The sequence below is a fragment of the Puntigrus tetrazona genome, unplaced genomic scaffold (genome assembly GCF_018831695.1).
Source record: "Puntigrus tetrazona isolate hp1 unplaced genomic scaffold, ASM1883169v1 S000000305, whole genome shotgun sequence".
Lineage (NCBI taxonomy): Eukaryota > Metazoa > Chordata > Actinopteri > Cypriniformes > Cyprinidae > Puntigrus > Puntigrus tetrazona.
The window spans coordinates 38248-53382 of record NW_025047965.1 but is presented as its reverse complement, the minus strand read 5'-3'; the positions used below and the strand labels follow the sequence as shown (position 1 = coordinate 53382).

General features: G+C 37.8%; 1 pseudogene; it reads left to right on the top strand.

The window, feature by feature from the left end:
* The first annotated feature begins 14 nt into the window (after positions 1–14).
* On the top strand, positions 15–14268 carry LOC122333654 (annotated as a pseudogene).
* The last annotated feature ends 867 nt before the right edge of the window (positions 14269–15135 follow it).

The following is a 15135-nucleotide window of genomic DNA, read 5'->3' as shown; positions in this document are numbered from 1 at the left end:
AGTCGCTTTTTATTAATGGCAACAAGCGTATGAGGTTGCCTTCATTAGATCTGGGCTATGGCTCTGAAACGTATTCTTTTGAAGTCTTACTCTTTTACAGCTTTGTTCTGGATCCTATCGTTCTACAGAGACAATAACATTTTAACCAATGTGCTCAGTGAGTCTTTTATCATCTTTTATCTGTCATGTCTTGTAATGAAGACAGAGTTGTGGTCCTTCTATTTATATGTACGTTGAGTGTTACGCTAACCCAGACTGGGATAATGTTGTGTATGTTTACTTTGTGTTCTTTGTTGGTGTTGTTTCATGTTTCATTTACACATTCTGTTTCCGTGTAGTGACATCCTGGCATACGTTTCATTCTCGAACTCATAGTACATATTGGGAAATTCTAAGGATTTTGCTGGTTTTTAACTTTTTGTGCCAGTCAGTCTGGTTTGGTACTACAGTGTGTAAAGAGGAAGTCTCCTCCATTGTACTCGTATTATTCATCACCCCATTGCTAAAATATTATTGTAGCATAAACCACCAAAGCTGTTTCTCCACAATGTGTGTGACATTGTTGCCTCTGTCCATTTAGCAGCGTTTCCTCAAAAGCTCACAGGAAACGCTTTGTGTGAGTTGCATCTTGGAAAAAGAGTTGTAAGCAGTTTCTGACCAACTCGTTGTTCTGCCTTCCCTTACTGTCAGAAAAAAGTGCATAAATTGTAGTTTTAGGCATATATAGCTTGTGACAGTACACACAAAGGGGCAACTTTGTGCCTTACCTAATATGTACCTTTTAAGTAATATTGTGCAATTTAGGGATAAATGAGTTACAAAGATGTCCTTGAGATACTGACCCAATGACAAGCTGTTACCATTTCTGCACTTTTTTTCCTGAGAGTTAAACTCTGAGTAGTGCTGTTCTGTGAATGATATTGGCTGTGGTTTGAAGTCATCCGATGATCTCAGATGTCTAAATCTCCTCACATCCTCTGCCATGTTTACAAGCCCCCTGTGTCTGAGCTTTCTGTTGGGCTTATTTCTTTCTAATTTCTGCTTTGGAAAGGGCCGCCATGGAGCTCGACTGACTTATTCAAACACTTATCGCCTGAATCATTCTTTTCATTGCCAATAGATGATGGTTTTGGGACGACCTCATTGCAGGAGACAGAAATGCAGAAGGCCATTACACAGATTTCTGGTGTGCTGTGATCACCACCCTGCCTGTTTGTTTATTGTTGTGACCTGTCTTTCTATCCATTCAGTTTTTGTAACGATGTTTCTGGTACTTTGCAGATGGGTACATGCACATACTTCGTTTTATTTTTTGGGGAGGGGCCGGGCATCTAATTTATTCAATGAAATAAAGACATTATGATGATATTTTTCAGCTTTTTGGAATTTTTTTCTTGCTGGTGCTTACTAAGTCAATAGTCAATAGTAATGTATTATTCTTATTGCTGTGAAGTAATGCTAGTGCAAGCTCTTCAAAGCGGAGCGGTCATTGTCCCAGTATAAATGCTTTCTGAAGGAGTGGCCTCCAATCGTGAAATTGTCTCTGCTCCATGTGAAAGGTTTGTCTTCTGACGCTGTCCCTTTAGTTAGTCCACCTTGTGTTCAGTGAGAGATCCCACAAGTGCTTGTGACATTTTCAACCCTTGTGTCTATAAAGACCCCCAGTTTGTGGGGTTCTCATCTTTTCATGCTGTCCTGCTGCTGTCATGGCCCTGCTGAGAGTGTCTTCCTACCGTAAGTTGTTTGAGGAGGAGGTGGAGCCAGGCTGCAGGACGCTGTGGAGTCCAGGCCCGCTTCACTGCCAGGTCAGTGCTTACAAAACTAGATTATCAACGCATTGTAATCAGCGTAGAACTGATATTTTGGCAATTTGGCAAACAGGATTTTATCTTCTTTAAAAAGGTTTCAATTTATGGTTCACACCTGAAACCAAGAGTAGAAGTTGCTGCTGTTGTTATTTGTTACATGTGACCCAGGACATAAGGATACATTTTTTGAAATGGAGATTTATACGTCATCTGAAGGCTGAATGAATAAGCTTTCCATTGGTATATGGCAATATTTTGCTGCGATACAGCTATTTTAAATTAGCAATGCATATTACTAATCAAAAATTAAGTTTTGATATATTTTCAGTAGGAAAATTACGAAAATATAATGTTCCATTAAGATATTTACTTAATATCCTAATGATTTTTGGCTTGAAAGAAAAATACATAATTTTGACCTATACAATGTATATTTTGATATTGCTACTAATATAGCTATGCTACTTGTGTAAAAGTTACGGGTTAATGTTTTTTTTTAAAAAAAGAAGTCTCTTACATTCACCAGTGCTGTTTATTAAAAATAAATATTGTGAAATATTACAGTGTAAAGTTATTGTTTTCTGCTTTAATGTTGAAAATGATCATTTATTTCTGTGATGTCAAAGCTGAATTTTCATCAGCCAGTGAACCCATGATTCTTCAAAAACTAGTAGTCACATTTAAATGGTAGGCAGTATGTATTGTAAACTACATGGAAATATATTACACCAAAATGTTTGTTTGGCTATTTATCTACTAATTGTACCAGAATAATTAGATTATAACACTGGGGGACGCAAATGGCTTCTACATTTTTTTTTTTGTTAACTTTTTTTTAAATACTGCCAACCGGGAATGCACATCCATCCAAAATCCTAAACCGAATCATGTAAACAGTGACTTCACTCTTTCTTCTTACTTTGAATTCTAAATAAACTACATAAACATGTTATTAGTTAATCTCTTTTATGCTTCGGTGTTTCCTCTTTTCCTTCAGTATTGTTTGCTTATGCTTGCATAGAAAATAAACAAGCCATTGCAGACATCGGAAAGCATTCGGTGTGTTTGACAGGAGAGGAGTTTCAGTGCGAGAATGTCCCAAGCTGGATTTCGCTGCAGCTCGTGATCTAAACAAGCAGGGTGTGTCACGATTTGTCTATGAACGCTCCGTCATCGCTGCCCTCAACGATCGCCTGGCCGCCTCATCGACGTGGTGAGCCATATGAACATTTTCAAATCATACACACCCAAGGTTCTGCTGGGTAACAACCAGCTGTGCTCATGCTAATCTAATGGGTTCCTGTGTGTGGCCCAATTATCATATTTCCATGATATTTAATGGGGTCAGTCATTTGCCTGAGGGTGTGAGGAAAATCATATTAAGGTCATGAAGATGCTGCAGTCTCAGTGTCCTCTGCTGCTTGATTATAATATGATACAACAGTTTGAGCATAATGAATTGCTTTTATACATTACATGTCCTCTACTTTTTGTGACTATTGCAGGTTCGGGTCTAGAAGAGGAGAATGAATCTCTGGAGGCTGAGATTATTGAGCTGGAGGAGAGGCTGGGGTCAGAGATCTCCAACACCGCTGTCAGCATCAGCACTCCTGTGGACTACAGTCTGGAGGCTGTGATTGAGAGACTACGGAAAGAAAAGGTACCTCACGGAAACTCCAGCCTGGGTGGTGCTAGATATTTATACCTCGCTTGATGAAATTAAATTGTTAGGTCGTATATGTGTTTTCTTCTCAAATGTCCTAGTTTCTTTAACACATGATCTATTTTATTGGTTCTTTCATTGCTGCTGGCTTGTCGTTTCCCTAAGGAGGAGATTTTATGTAACACGGAGGAGCTGAAGGGTGAACTGCGGCGTCTGCAGATGAAATATGATCAGGTGGCTGAGCACAAGAGACTCATCCAGCAAGAGCAAGAAGATGTTTCTGTGGTAATGCCATGAATACTGCAGATGTTATTTGATATGTGTATATGCAGGGACCAAATGTATTTGGACACTTTCGCCACATTTAAAGGGAACTTTGACTGCTTTCAATGCATTATAATATCAAACCAACTCTATGAAGAAATGATACATGGTATTTTCTCAGAGCTACCATTTTTACTTTCACTTTTCAATTGCTCCAAGCCATATTTAGTGGAGGTAGTTTCCATTTTCACACAGAATAAATCACTAGAATAAATACATGGCATTTCTGGCATATTTTACTCTTTGGAAACATTAACTATATGTTTGACAAACACAACATTTCCAGTGCTGTTTTATTTTTAATCACTGATAATATAATGACAATAATATTATTATATATATAATTTTATACTCCTACACCTACTACTACTATCATTATTTGCATATGAATTAATTTTCATTTGTATTTATGTTTGTTTTTTTTTTTTTTTTTTTTTTTTTTGTTTTTAGTTAAGTTGCAAATATGGTTTATAATGGTTTTGGTGAATAAAGTGAACAAAAACAACACCAATCCAATCAAAATACCCACATACATTTAATTATGAAAGTTTATCAGGTTTTGTAGTTTATAAAAATAATTTCTCAAGTTTAAAATGAATGTTACATGCCTGATTTGATATTTTAATGTCTCAAATTGTCACAAGTGTGACTTCAAATATTATCTGGATGCCACTTTCTAATTTTGAAAAGGGCAACATTTAACTTTTTTTTTTTTTTTTTTTTTTAATCTAAGTTAATACAGAAAATGCATTTCTTGCAGTAACCTTAATCACTATGACGCACCTTTCCACCAGATCCAAATCAATGCGTTAATACACCAGCACAGGCTTTCAAATACACTTTTGTTCTACTCGTTCCCCACCACTAGATGGCAGTGTTAGCCTGTGTTGTGGGTGGGGTGGGGTGTTCTGACTCCAGTGTAGGTGTGTGAAAGTCTCTGGAGTGGCACAGCACAGCTGCTGCTCCCAGCAGATCCGCTCTGGAGAGTCCTTATTACAGGCCCTGCTGACTCCCGGCCAGCGGCCACTCTGAAACCCGAGCTGCTTTCTGTAGAAACCACTCCGTCACCCCACAGATGTCAGAGCACATCTCCAGTAAAAGAGCAGATGTGGGAAAGCTTTCACCATGCCTAATAATTCACTCATTCAGCCTCTCATATCTCCTAGATGCAACAGAGCAGGGCTTAGCTCTCTGGCTGGGCTGAGAGGAGAAAGGAGGGTTGGAGGGAAAGAATAAAACAGGAAGAGAACCAAAGTGGTAGTCGCTAGGATAATACAGAAGTGGGGTTGCAGCTGTGTAAATAATAATATACTTTAGAGACATAAGCATGAATTTTTGTATCTTCAGTAGTTTGAATCTGGTTTTTAACTGGCATTTTAAAAATCGATGTTAATGATTAATTGAAAATGGCATGGGAAAGCATAATTTTAAGCATCTAGCTGGAATGCGTTCACCTTAGTGTCGTTCAGCCCTTCGGCAATGTGGAAGAGAGGAAGCAAATCAGCATCGAAACGCTGTCTAGACTCTCCAGTACTGGGCTTGTGTTCACGCTGAGATAACGGGAACAGCGGCCACCGTGCCAATTCTGGGCTCCAGGGAAGCGCGCGTGTGCAATGCGCTTCCTCTGCCGCCCAGACCCACTGTCACACTGCAGCATTCACATGCAAATGCTTTCATTCTGAGTAATTGAATTCATCGCCAATTAATCAGGCACTTAAGATGCCCAGATGAGCTGAATAAAGCGCAGCTTTGTCTGAATGTTGGATGTCGGGCTCAGCGTATGTGGATGTCTTCTTCCTGCATTGCAGTCTTTGCTGTGGCAAAACCTAGTGGCATTGATGAGGCTCACGATGGAAGATGTAGAGGATAAGTGCTTGGTATTTGAATTGACCTTTATTTCCGTTGCTCTGCTCAGGAGGTGGATGCAGTTACCACTGACTGCCTGGCCCTTCGAGAGCAAGTGGCCATCTATGAGGAGCAGCTGGCCGTCATGGAGAGGCAGCATGAAATGGTAAGGCCATGCAGAATAACACTTCTTTTTGTTACTTTTTAGTTGTCATCAGAAAAGGCAATCTTACCTAAGACCTCTGAATTCTGGGAATGGTCTCGTGGGGGTTTCGCCATTTAAAGTGTCTCCTCTGATTGTAAGGGGAACAGGTTTTGCGAATAGAGACTGACAGGAAACACGGTCCTTCAAAACATTAAATGAAAGAATATAGTATTTGGGGAGTCTGCGGGTACTCAAGTACTGGAAACCAAGAAATATCTGTTGACCTCCCTCTGGGACGTGTGGCATAACTCACAGTTGCAGGCGTATGAAATGAAAACAGAAGTTATTCTTGTTTTATTAACTGCTATTATTATCTTGATACATCTGCAGCTCTCTCATTATTCATGTTGAAGAGAACAAGCTGAGACTTGACTCAATCTCCTTTTCATGAACACTTCATCAGGCTCAGATTAATGAACGACTGCCCTTTCTCGCACAGGCAGATATTGTTACCTGAGGAGAAACCGAATGTTGTTTTGTCCACAGAGGCTGGAGAAATTGTTTGAGCCCAGGACTCCAGATGAAGGTTCTCCTACTGTATCCCTGCAGTTCCCCTCCTTTGATATCACTCCAGCCATCATGGACATCAAGGAGTACTATGGCACACTAGTTCAGAGCCTCAAGGTAATTACATATAGGCTCTGTCAGTGACTATTGACACTGTGAGTACAAGCTAAATCGACAGCTTTTCTAGCATATATCGTGCTGTTCAAAAGTTTGGGTCAGTATGTTTTTTAATGAATTTATCAGTATGCAAAGTATGCACTATTGATTAAAAGTGACCACGAGAACGTTAATAAATGAATGCTGTTCTTTTGAACATTTTGGCAATAATCAGCATTATTAGAAAGATTTTTGAAAGATCTTTTGACACTGACAGAGTTACGCCATGAAAAATTACATTTTTAAATGTATTAAAATGGGAAACACTTAACAATATTAATATGTAATAATACTTGTGTGTCAAATAAATGATGCCTTTACTTCTTTCAAAGATACATGAAGTACATAGTTAGCAGCATTCTATTGAGCTTATAGGCCTAAAGGCTCGCTTTAAATGAAAGGCATTTAAATGAAGTCTTTAGTTTAAAAAACAATGATTTGAGCTGTAAAGTTGTTTAAAATAATATTTATATTGTCTTTATCGTTTTTGCAATTGGAATATTGTTTTAGTCAGTTATTTAATACTTATTTTCTGTGGTAATCTACATTTTCACATTCTGTCAGTTGAGTTTTTATTAGCATTCCTTTTAAAGGATTAGTTCACCAAAAAAGTGTTTTTTTTCCTGTGGCACAGTAAAGGAGAATTGTATCATAATACTCATGCTGCTGTTTTCCATACTATGAAAGTGAATTGGGACAGATGCTATCAAGTACTGCAAAAAGACCTAGAAGGATTAAAAAGCCCTGTATGCTTTGTAAATGATAACAGAATCATCCTTTTGGGTGAGCTAACCTTTTAACAAATCTCCGTTGTGGCGGGTATGCTTGTTTTTTCCTTCCTCTTTCACACTTTACTTCAGGGGACAGTTTTGTTAGTCTGAAAGCCCTGTTCACATCCAGCACAGAGCACTATTGTCCCCTATGTGTCGTCTGAGGAGTGAGGGCTCTCTAAAGGTCATCCTACAGCTCCAGTGCCCTTTAACCCCATTTGCCCCAAGAGTGGCTGCTCTCGACCAGGGTCGTGGCGGTAATCAGAGTTTTGGAGCCCTTCCCAGGCTTCTATGTGGAATGAGTCTGGAGAGGAGAAGAGAGCACTTCTTCAAGAAGACACTGGAGAGCCTCTATAGGCTATTAGAGACTTCTAGTGTGTGTTTGTGTGTGGGTGTAAGATAAGCAGGCCAAGAACAACTCCTGCTCCTGTGCCAAAAGTTGTACATGCACAAAAACCAGCTCACGCATACACAAACACATTTTTTTACCACTCTTCTCTATTTTCATTTGGTCTGCTTTTCTATTCACAGCTCTCTCTCTCTCTCTCTCAGGTGGTCTCAGAACCAAAAAGCAGTGCTTTGTTTCATTAGCGCTGCACAAGGTCCAATTGTCTCGCTCACAATTGATATTGATTGGGATTTGCGGGGAACAGTAATTGGAGACTGATTTTTGACTGGTTGCACCTGCTTACCTGATGGGTCTTCATGTGCTCTTCTTTCTTCTGGGAATAATCAGCGACTCATCTTCGCTGCCTGCAGTCTGTAGAATGTAATGGGTGGTAACTCTTTTTCAGAGATGGAAGAAACTTAAAGCTGTGAACCTTTACTGCTTTTCAGTTTGAGTTCAGAGCCTCGAGCGCTGCCGCCATTGATGCCGCAGGAAAGGAGGAGGAGCAGCTGGCTGTTGACTGGAGGAAAGTGAAGGACGTCTCCAGAGAGACTGACATTAATGTCCTCAAGAACTTGGTGAGTGAGTTTATCTCAAACAACGCAGCTCTGAACCATCAAAAGACACTCCAGGGCTCCAGACTGCCACTAAAACAGTCACAACTTAGACAAAACAAAACCTTTGGTCAATAGCTAAAATTTTAATCACGTAGAAAACTTAGATTTGTTTAGTTTAGACCGATATTGTCTCACACCACTTTTTTCCTCCATAAAATATTGAACATCATCTGATTTACTTAACAAATGACTATGAACCTGTACAGAATGGTTTTGTTCTTGCATGTGAGATAGCAGATTGAATCAACACTTCAAATCGATCAGGGCTGTGTTTCCCAAAAGCATCGTAAGCCTCCAAGTTGATCGCAGATCAATTGATTATAAAGAGTCTATGATGTACTTATATTACGATGCTTTTGGGAAATGCAGCCTAGTACTGTTACTGTGCTCACAAAATACTGTTATTATTATTATTCATGATTCTAAGCTAACTGAGAATTGTTTGTTGTAATGAGAAAAACTTTAAATAAATTAAATATGTTAAAAGTTTCTTTAACTATTTTGTGTAATAATGATATCGAATGCTGTCCAGGAAACTTTGTTTGGTAGTATAATATTTGACCTATAGAAAAAGTGCAACATCCAAACACACATTTATTTTTAATACTATGGCGTTTCAGCCAACTTCTCACTATTTTCATCAGATAACTAGGCGGAAATGTCACTGTTTTTGAAGAAATAATGTTAGATTTATATTTTTAGAATGAATGTTGAAACAGGCAGGATCATTCAGTACTGAGTTGCAAATGCTACGACCATGTTAACTATTCTGTAATTTGAAAAAGTAATTTGCCTCTTAAATTTTTTATTTTAGGTAACAGACTGCCATAAAGTCTCTTACGTGCAAATAAAAACGAGCCTTTGAGGGATAGAGGTACTTATTTGTCTAGCTGTTTTATGCTTTTGTAATCTCTGTGGTCACAGAACAATAATTTAAGGGATTTGGCCCCACATTAAAATGTGGCTGTGGCTCTTAAACCTGTGCGGTGTGTACATGGCCACAGCTTAACTCGAATGATTGACCTGAACACCCAGCACCCTTAACAGCTCAACATCAGAAGCGAGTTCCTGTGGCAGCCCTAATGCTGAAAATCAGTGTTTAGGAGAGCGGGCAAAAGCTGAGGAGTTTTTGTGGGGGGATGGTGTTTCACAATCAGACTGACAGCTGAGGAATAAAGTAAGAGAACTCCTGCTGCCCGGAGTGTTTATTCTGAGAGATAGGACCAGGAGCTTGTGAGGAGTGTATCGTCTCTAACAGTGTTTATCTCGCTCACCGTCTTCCATTATGAACAATACATTTCACAGTCTGCCAACGCACTCTCTCCCCCAATCATAAACTTCATAAACTTCACACATTCCTGCAGTGCCTCAGGAGACAGCAAATCGCACTGAGCCGTAGTAATAAAATCTCACCTGTCAGCCTCCCTCACCGACAGGAAGAGAAACTTTAGCTTAAACAAAAAAAAAAGAGGCAGGGAAGAAAAAGTGACAAAAGGAAATCGAGGTTTATGAATAGGAGGCGCTCGCTGCTTCAGAAAATCGTTGGTCAGCCACAACTGACACCTTTACATTTGAGATAACAAACAGGGCGGTTTGGTTCTAATTATTGTGGTTGTGGTCGTAACCCCTCTCTTAAAATAAACCGACCGTCTTCAAGCACACCGCTCACTCTCATAACACAGGATCCTGTTCCCTGATCGGTGATGGACAGTCTTGCATTCTCTCTGTGTTTTCTCTTTTATTTCTCTCCTATCTGTTGTGTTTCTTAGCTTGTGTCAGAAACCTTTGCAGGATGCCTTCCTACCTTGGAGGCATGTCTGAATCCAGTGTTTATGTAACATCCTGTCTACTAAAATCCCTTCAACCGGTCACTTTTTGAAAGCAGCATAGATGTCTTCTATATAATAACCAAATCCTTCTGTGCATTTCAGTGGTTGGCAGAAAGAATGACTGTAGCCGATAATCCCATTCCTGCTGGGAAATATGTATTGTAGTCAAGAAAAATATTTATTATTTATGAAACTCACTTGAGTTTTCATGCATGTTGTCTTAGAAGGCATTTTTGAAGGGTCAGGTGAGAAATAAGTCCAGGATTAGGAAAAATTCTAAAAGTTCTAATAGTTTGAAATACTAATTTAAAACGCATTCTAATTTCTTAGAAATGTAGTTATTTGTTACATACAGAGTAAAAAAAAACTACTTTTATTGATAAAAGAAATATTAAAAAAGATTAAAAGTAGTGCTGTCATACGGTTGATCACATTCATAATATGAGTGTGCACTGTGTACATTTATTAAGCATGTATAAATACACATGCATGTATATATTTAAGAAAGATGCTTTTTATATATTAAATATTTTTATATATAATATAAGAAAATAATCTAAATGTATAAATGCATATACATGTAAATATTTTCAAAATATATGTGTGTATATATAATAAATAAACACATACATGTAGCATGTAAACAAACTTTTATTTTGGATGTGATACATTTTTTTAAAGTACTAAATAAAAAAATGATTTTCAATACAACATGAAGTGAGTGTACACATCTTAATCATTCTTTTAAAAAAAAATCTTTTTTTCTTTTAAGTAAAAACGCTTTATTTCATGTTCTTTTTTGAAGCTATTACAAATATTGTGAATTGTTAATTCAGAAATAATAATAGGTTTTTGGAGAGTTTGACCGCATGACATTTTACAATCTGGGCTAACCTTGGTGTCAGATTAATTTGTATTGTATTATTTGTATTAATGTATTGACCTTTCACATTTTTAATGAGGCCATAATAATATCTGATTTAATAAAAAAAATCCACATCATAAAAGAGCAGAATTCAAATCATGTGTTTAAAATTGCCTTTTTATGTAGTTGGATGTAAATTAATATATCAAGACTAAAATGAGAGTTGTGCCACTGACCCAGCTTTCTTAAAATGCTCCCTATGATTTATTTTCATTTTTTTGACTGGCCAGCGACAGATGTCTTTGGTTTCGGACACATCCCTAATATACTTGTCATCCTATCTCTCCTGCTTTTGAGGATGGATACTAGTGATCTTCTTGCTCTCTGAGACGGTTTGCCTAAACAAACTGTTGGTGGTGAAATCAGGTCTCGTTTATCTGTACATTACAGCAGAGACTTTCCTCTAGTGGGGGGGGGGATACGATGGGCCGGACCGCCTTACTAGAGACCAATACCACAGTAACAACCATTTTTGTCGGCTGGCGTATCATCAGCTTGTTAATAACAGGGCTCGGAGCCTCCCATGATCTACCTGAAAGAGAAACAGAGCGCGCAATCTCCATCCATCTCTGACAGCTGACTGTTTAACTTACCTGATTACAGTAATTACTCACAGCAGGGCAGCTCGTGCACAGAGGTGTGGCTGACAGTTCTCTGCGTTGTGTTTGTTGATGGCTGAATATGCAACATGAAACGACAACTGTTTTCAGACATGTCCTCACAATTGCTAGTTTAAGACCAAAAAAGGCCATTAATTACAACATAATGTTATGTTAAGCCGAGCTGTGTGTTGTTATGCATTTGTGGATCTGCATGCATTTTTTATCGACTTATTTACCATAACCACATTAAGTCATCAAAACTATGAAATTGAAATTAAACAAATAGTTATGTAAATTATATAGTGATGATAAAAATTAAACAAAACTTTCTATTTTAGCATTAAATGATCCATCCTTTGTCTAGATTATAGCTCTGCACACTCTATAGGTATGTATTGTGGCGGTTCAGAATTGAAATATCCAGGGGCAGTAGCTAAAAGTTAATGCTCCGTCGTGTTGGAAATATGCCTTATACCAAATCCAACCCTAAACCTTCCTGACAGTGTGAACAAATGCAAAACGAGAAATTATATAAAAAGGTATTTATATACATGCGTGTGTGTGTGTCTATATATTTATGTACATTCGGTCAGGAGTGTCCGGCGTCTTTACTGGTGCTGTATATGTGTGATTGTAGATTGCAGAGCTGCATAAAGAGCTGGCAGAGCTGGAGAAGCGTGGAGATGAGTTGGAGGCTGAAATAGAAGCCAGGAAAGCCAAATACCTGGAGGAAATAGAGAAGCTGGAGGTACAAATGCTCACTGTTGATATTTTGCTGCAGCAGTCCTCTGTATCTCACCACGGTGCTGTCTGTGTTCAGAATTACATTTGTCAGCTGGAGGAGGAGGAGGCTGATCTTCAGTTCCAGATGAAGGATCAGGCGGGGACTATGAAGAACTGCTGAATCAGAAGATGAATCTAGACATAGAGATTGCTGCTTACAGGTAACACATGAAAGTCATTACTGGTGCTGTGTGAAAGCAAGCATTGCTATTATTATTGCTCATACATTAACATTATTCACAATACATAAAAAGCTGAAAAAGTTTGGGTCATTGAAATACTGAAATATTTTGGTATAAAGTCTCCATCTCAGCAAAGCCGCTTTTCATTTGATCAATAACTATCTTAATACATTTCAAAATCTTATTCATTCGTTGTCTTGTTATCCTTCTGCATTCATTCTAACTTGCTTGATGATTTGGTCATCAAGTTTTTTTTTTTATTGTTGTTATTGTTGAAAACAATGTGCTGCTAAATATTGTTGCGGGAACCATGGTAAAAAAAAAATTGCATTTGTTGATGGAAAGAAAAGTTTAAAGAGTAGCATTTATGAAAAAAATAAGACTTTTTTTTGTAACATCATTATGTGAATTCTAATTACACATTATGTAAACGAAAACATATTTTGGATGTGATTCATTTCAATTAACCATTTAACAGCACTAATTAAAATGAAAATGGTAAATATGAAAATGATCATATTTGAGCAAAGACCAAATAAATATATAAATAAAAACTATAAAATATCTAAAAGAAAGTAACCCAATTGTATCATCATACTGCAGTAAATGAGTGACGCAATGCTTGATGAAGACATACCTAAGAATAGAGCCCTCATTCCTGAGGCCAAGATAGGTCACGGGAAGCGCATCCCCTTACAGTTGCAGAAACATGAAGTAATTTCCTGGTTTCCTTCACATGTTTTTTTTTCATGCCATCACCGGATTGGGAATACTCCCTATCTCCACTGATGTATGTGGCATTACACATCCACCACGTAACCCTAATCCTTTGAAATGCCCCTAAAATAGAGCTTCCTGCCCCTTGAGGTTTAGGAAGCAACCAGTTTACAAACAATAGCTCATTAAAATGGACAGAAAAAGTCTAGTATTAGTCGACAGTCCAGGCTGCTGATACCTTCTGGCCCTTGCAATAAGATATACAATTTTTTTTCTCAATGTACTAGTTTCATATTACTGCTGCTTTCTCATCCTTGATAAATAAGAGATGAAGGCTTGGCTTATATGTTCTTGCAGATTTTAGAGAGTTGTCTGCTCCACAAACCCCTAATGGCACCATGCTGCCATCTCCATTGCTTTTTGGCTTGTGAAAAATCCCAAATGTAGTTTTTTGCCAGATGCTGGTGGTCGACGTGTATCTCTGATGCATTATTAGTTTAAAATAAACTCTACACCATTTATTCAAGCATCTGCATAGCCAACGTTAGCTTATGATAATCCTTAGTTTAGTGCTACATTTAACCCTGTGACAATGAGATTGTGGTTGTAAAAGTTGCCCCAACTCTTGACTAGTTTAGATATAACATTGCTGTTTCTGCGCTGTAAAGTGTGATGCCTCAGGCTAACCGCTGGGTCAAATAAAAGCAGATTGACCTTTTTTCTCTTTTGCAGGGGTTTGGTTGAAGAAGAGGAGGAGAGACTGAGCTGCCCGTAAGATGCAGGAAGAGGTGATGCTCTCCTCTGGCCTGAAGCAGACACAAAGAAACACTAAAACCACATTCAATTCAACCCTTAACAGCAAGTCTCACAAATCAAGAAAGTAAAGAAAACAGCTGTCAGACACACTTAACCTTCTGAGCAGATGTAAACCTTCACTGACAGATGAACTTCAGGAGTTTTTGCAAGCTCATTGATAACGGGTCAGTGGCAGGTAACCCTGGGTCTTGAAGAAACTCTGGAGCTTTGCAGCAGTAGGAGTGTGTTGAGAGTGATGGGGGATTTTCGGCACTGGAATCTTCTACTTGAAGTTTCATAGTTCCTGTCACTTAGACACATATATACCCTATTGATAAAAGATTTGTCAAGGATCATGTGACACTGAAAATAGTGATAATGGTAATGATGCAGAAAATTCAGTTTTACCATCAAAGGAATAAATGACATTCAAATATACTGAAAGAAACTAAATTTAAATGATACTATTTCACAGTTACTTATATATAAATAAATGCAGACTAAATAAATATTAAATAAATGAAAAATGCAGATCATATTAATGCAGACTTGGTGAGTGTAATAGACTTTTATCAAAGTAAAATAAATAAATCTTACTAACTCTAAACTTTTTAAATGTACACACACATTTGCTTGTGTTCTGTTTAGCCTTAACATTTCCTGTACTGTCCAAAAAGAGTTTTAGAGCTTTTACAACTTTAAAGTCGGAATAATAAAAGAAAAAACAATTGTCTTATTACAATGCTTTAGTTCATTCAAATCACAAAGAATTAAGTGTTGCTTCATTTAATCCACTTTATATACACAATACCAGTCTATTTAATCCTTTAGATATTCAGTTACGTATTGTCATGTATTCATGGACCGAAAGGCAAATGTAGCTCTACTACCTAAAATGATGCAAAAAAAATTAGATTCAAACTCCCCGACAAATGCTTGGCTAGACAATCCCCAAACAACTTTATCATATATTTTTTCTAATTACTTGGTGGACATTTTAAAATGGAAAATATTGACTC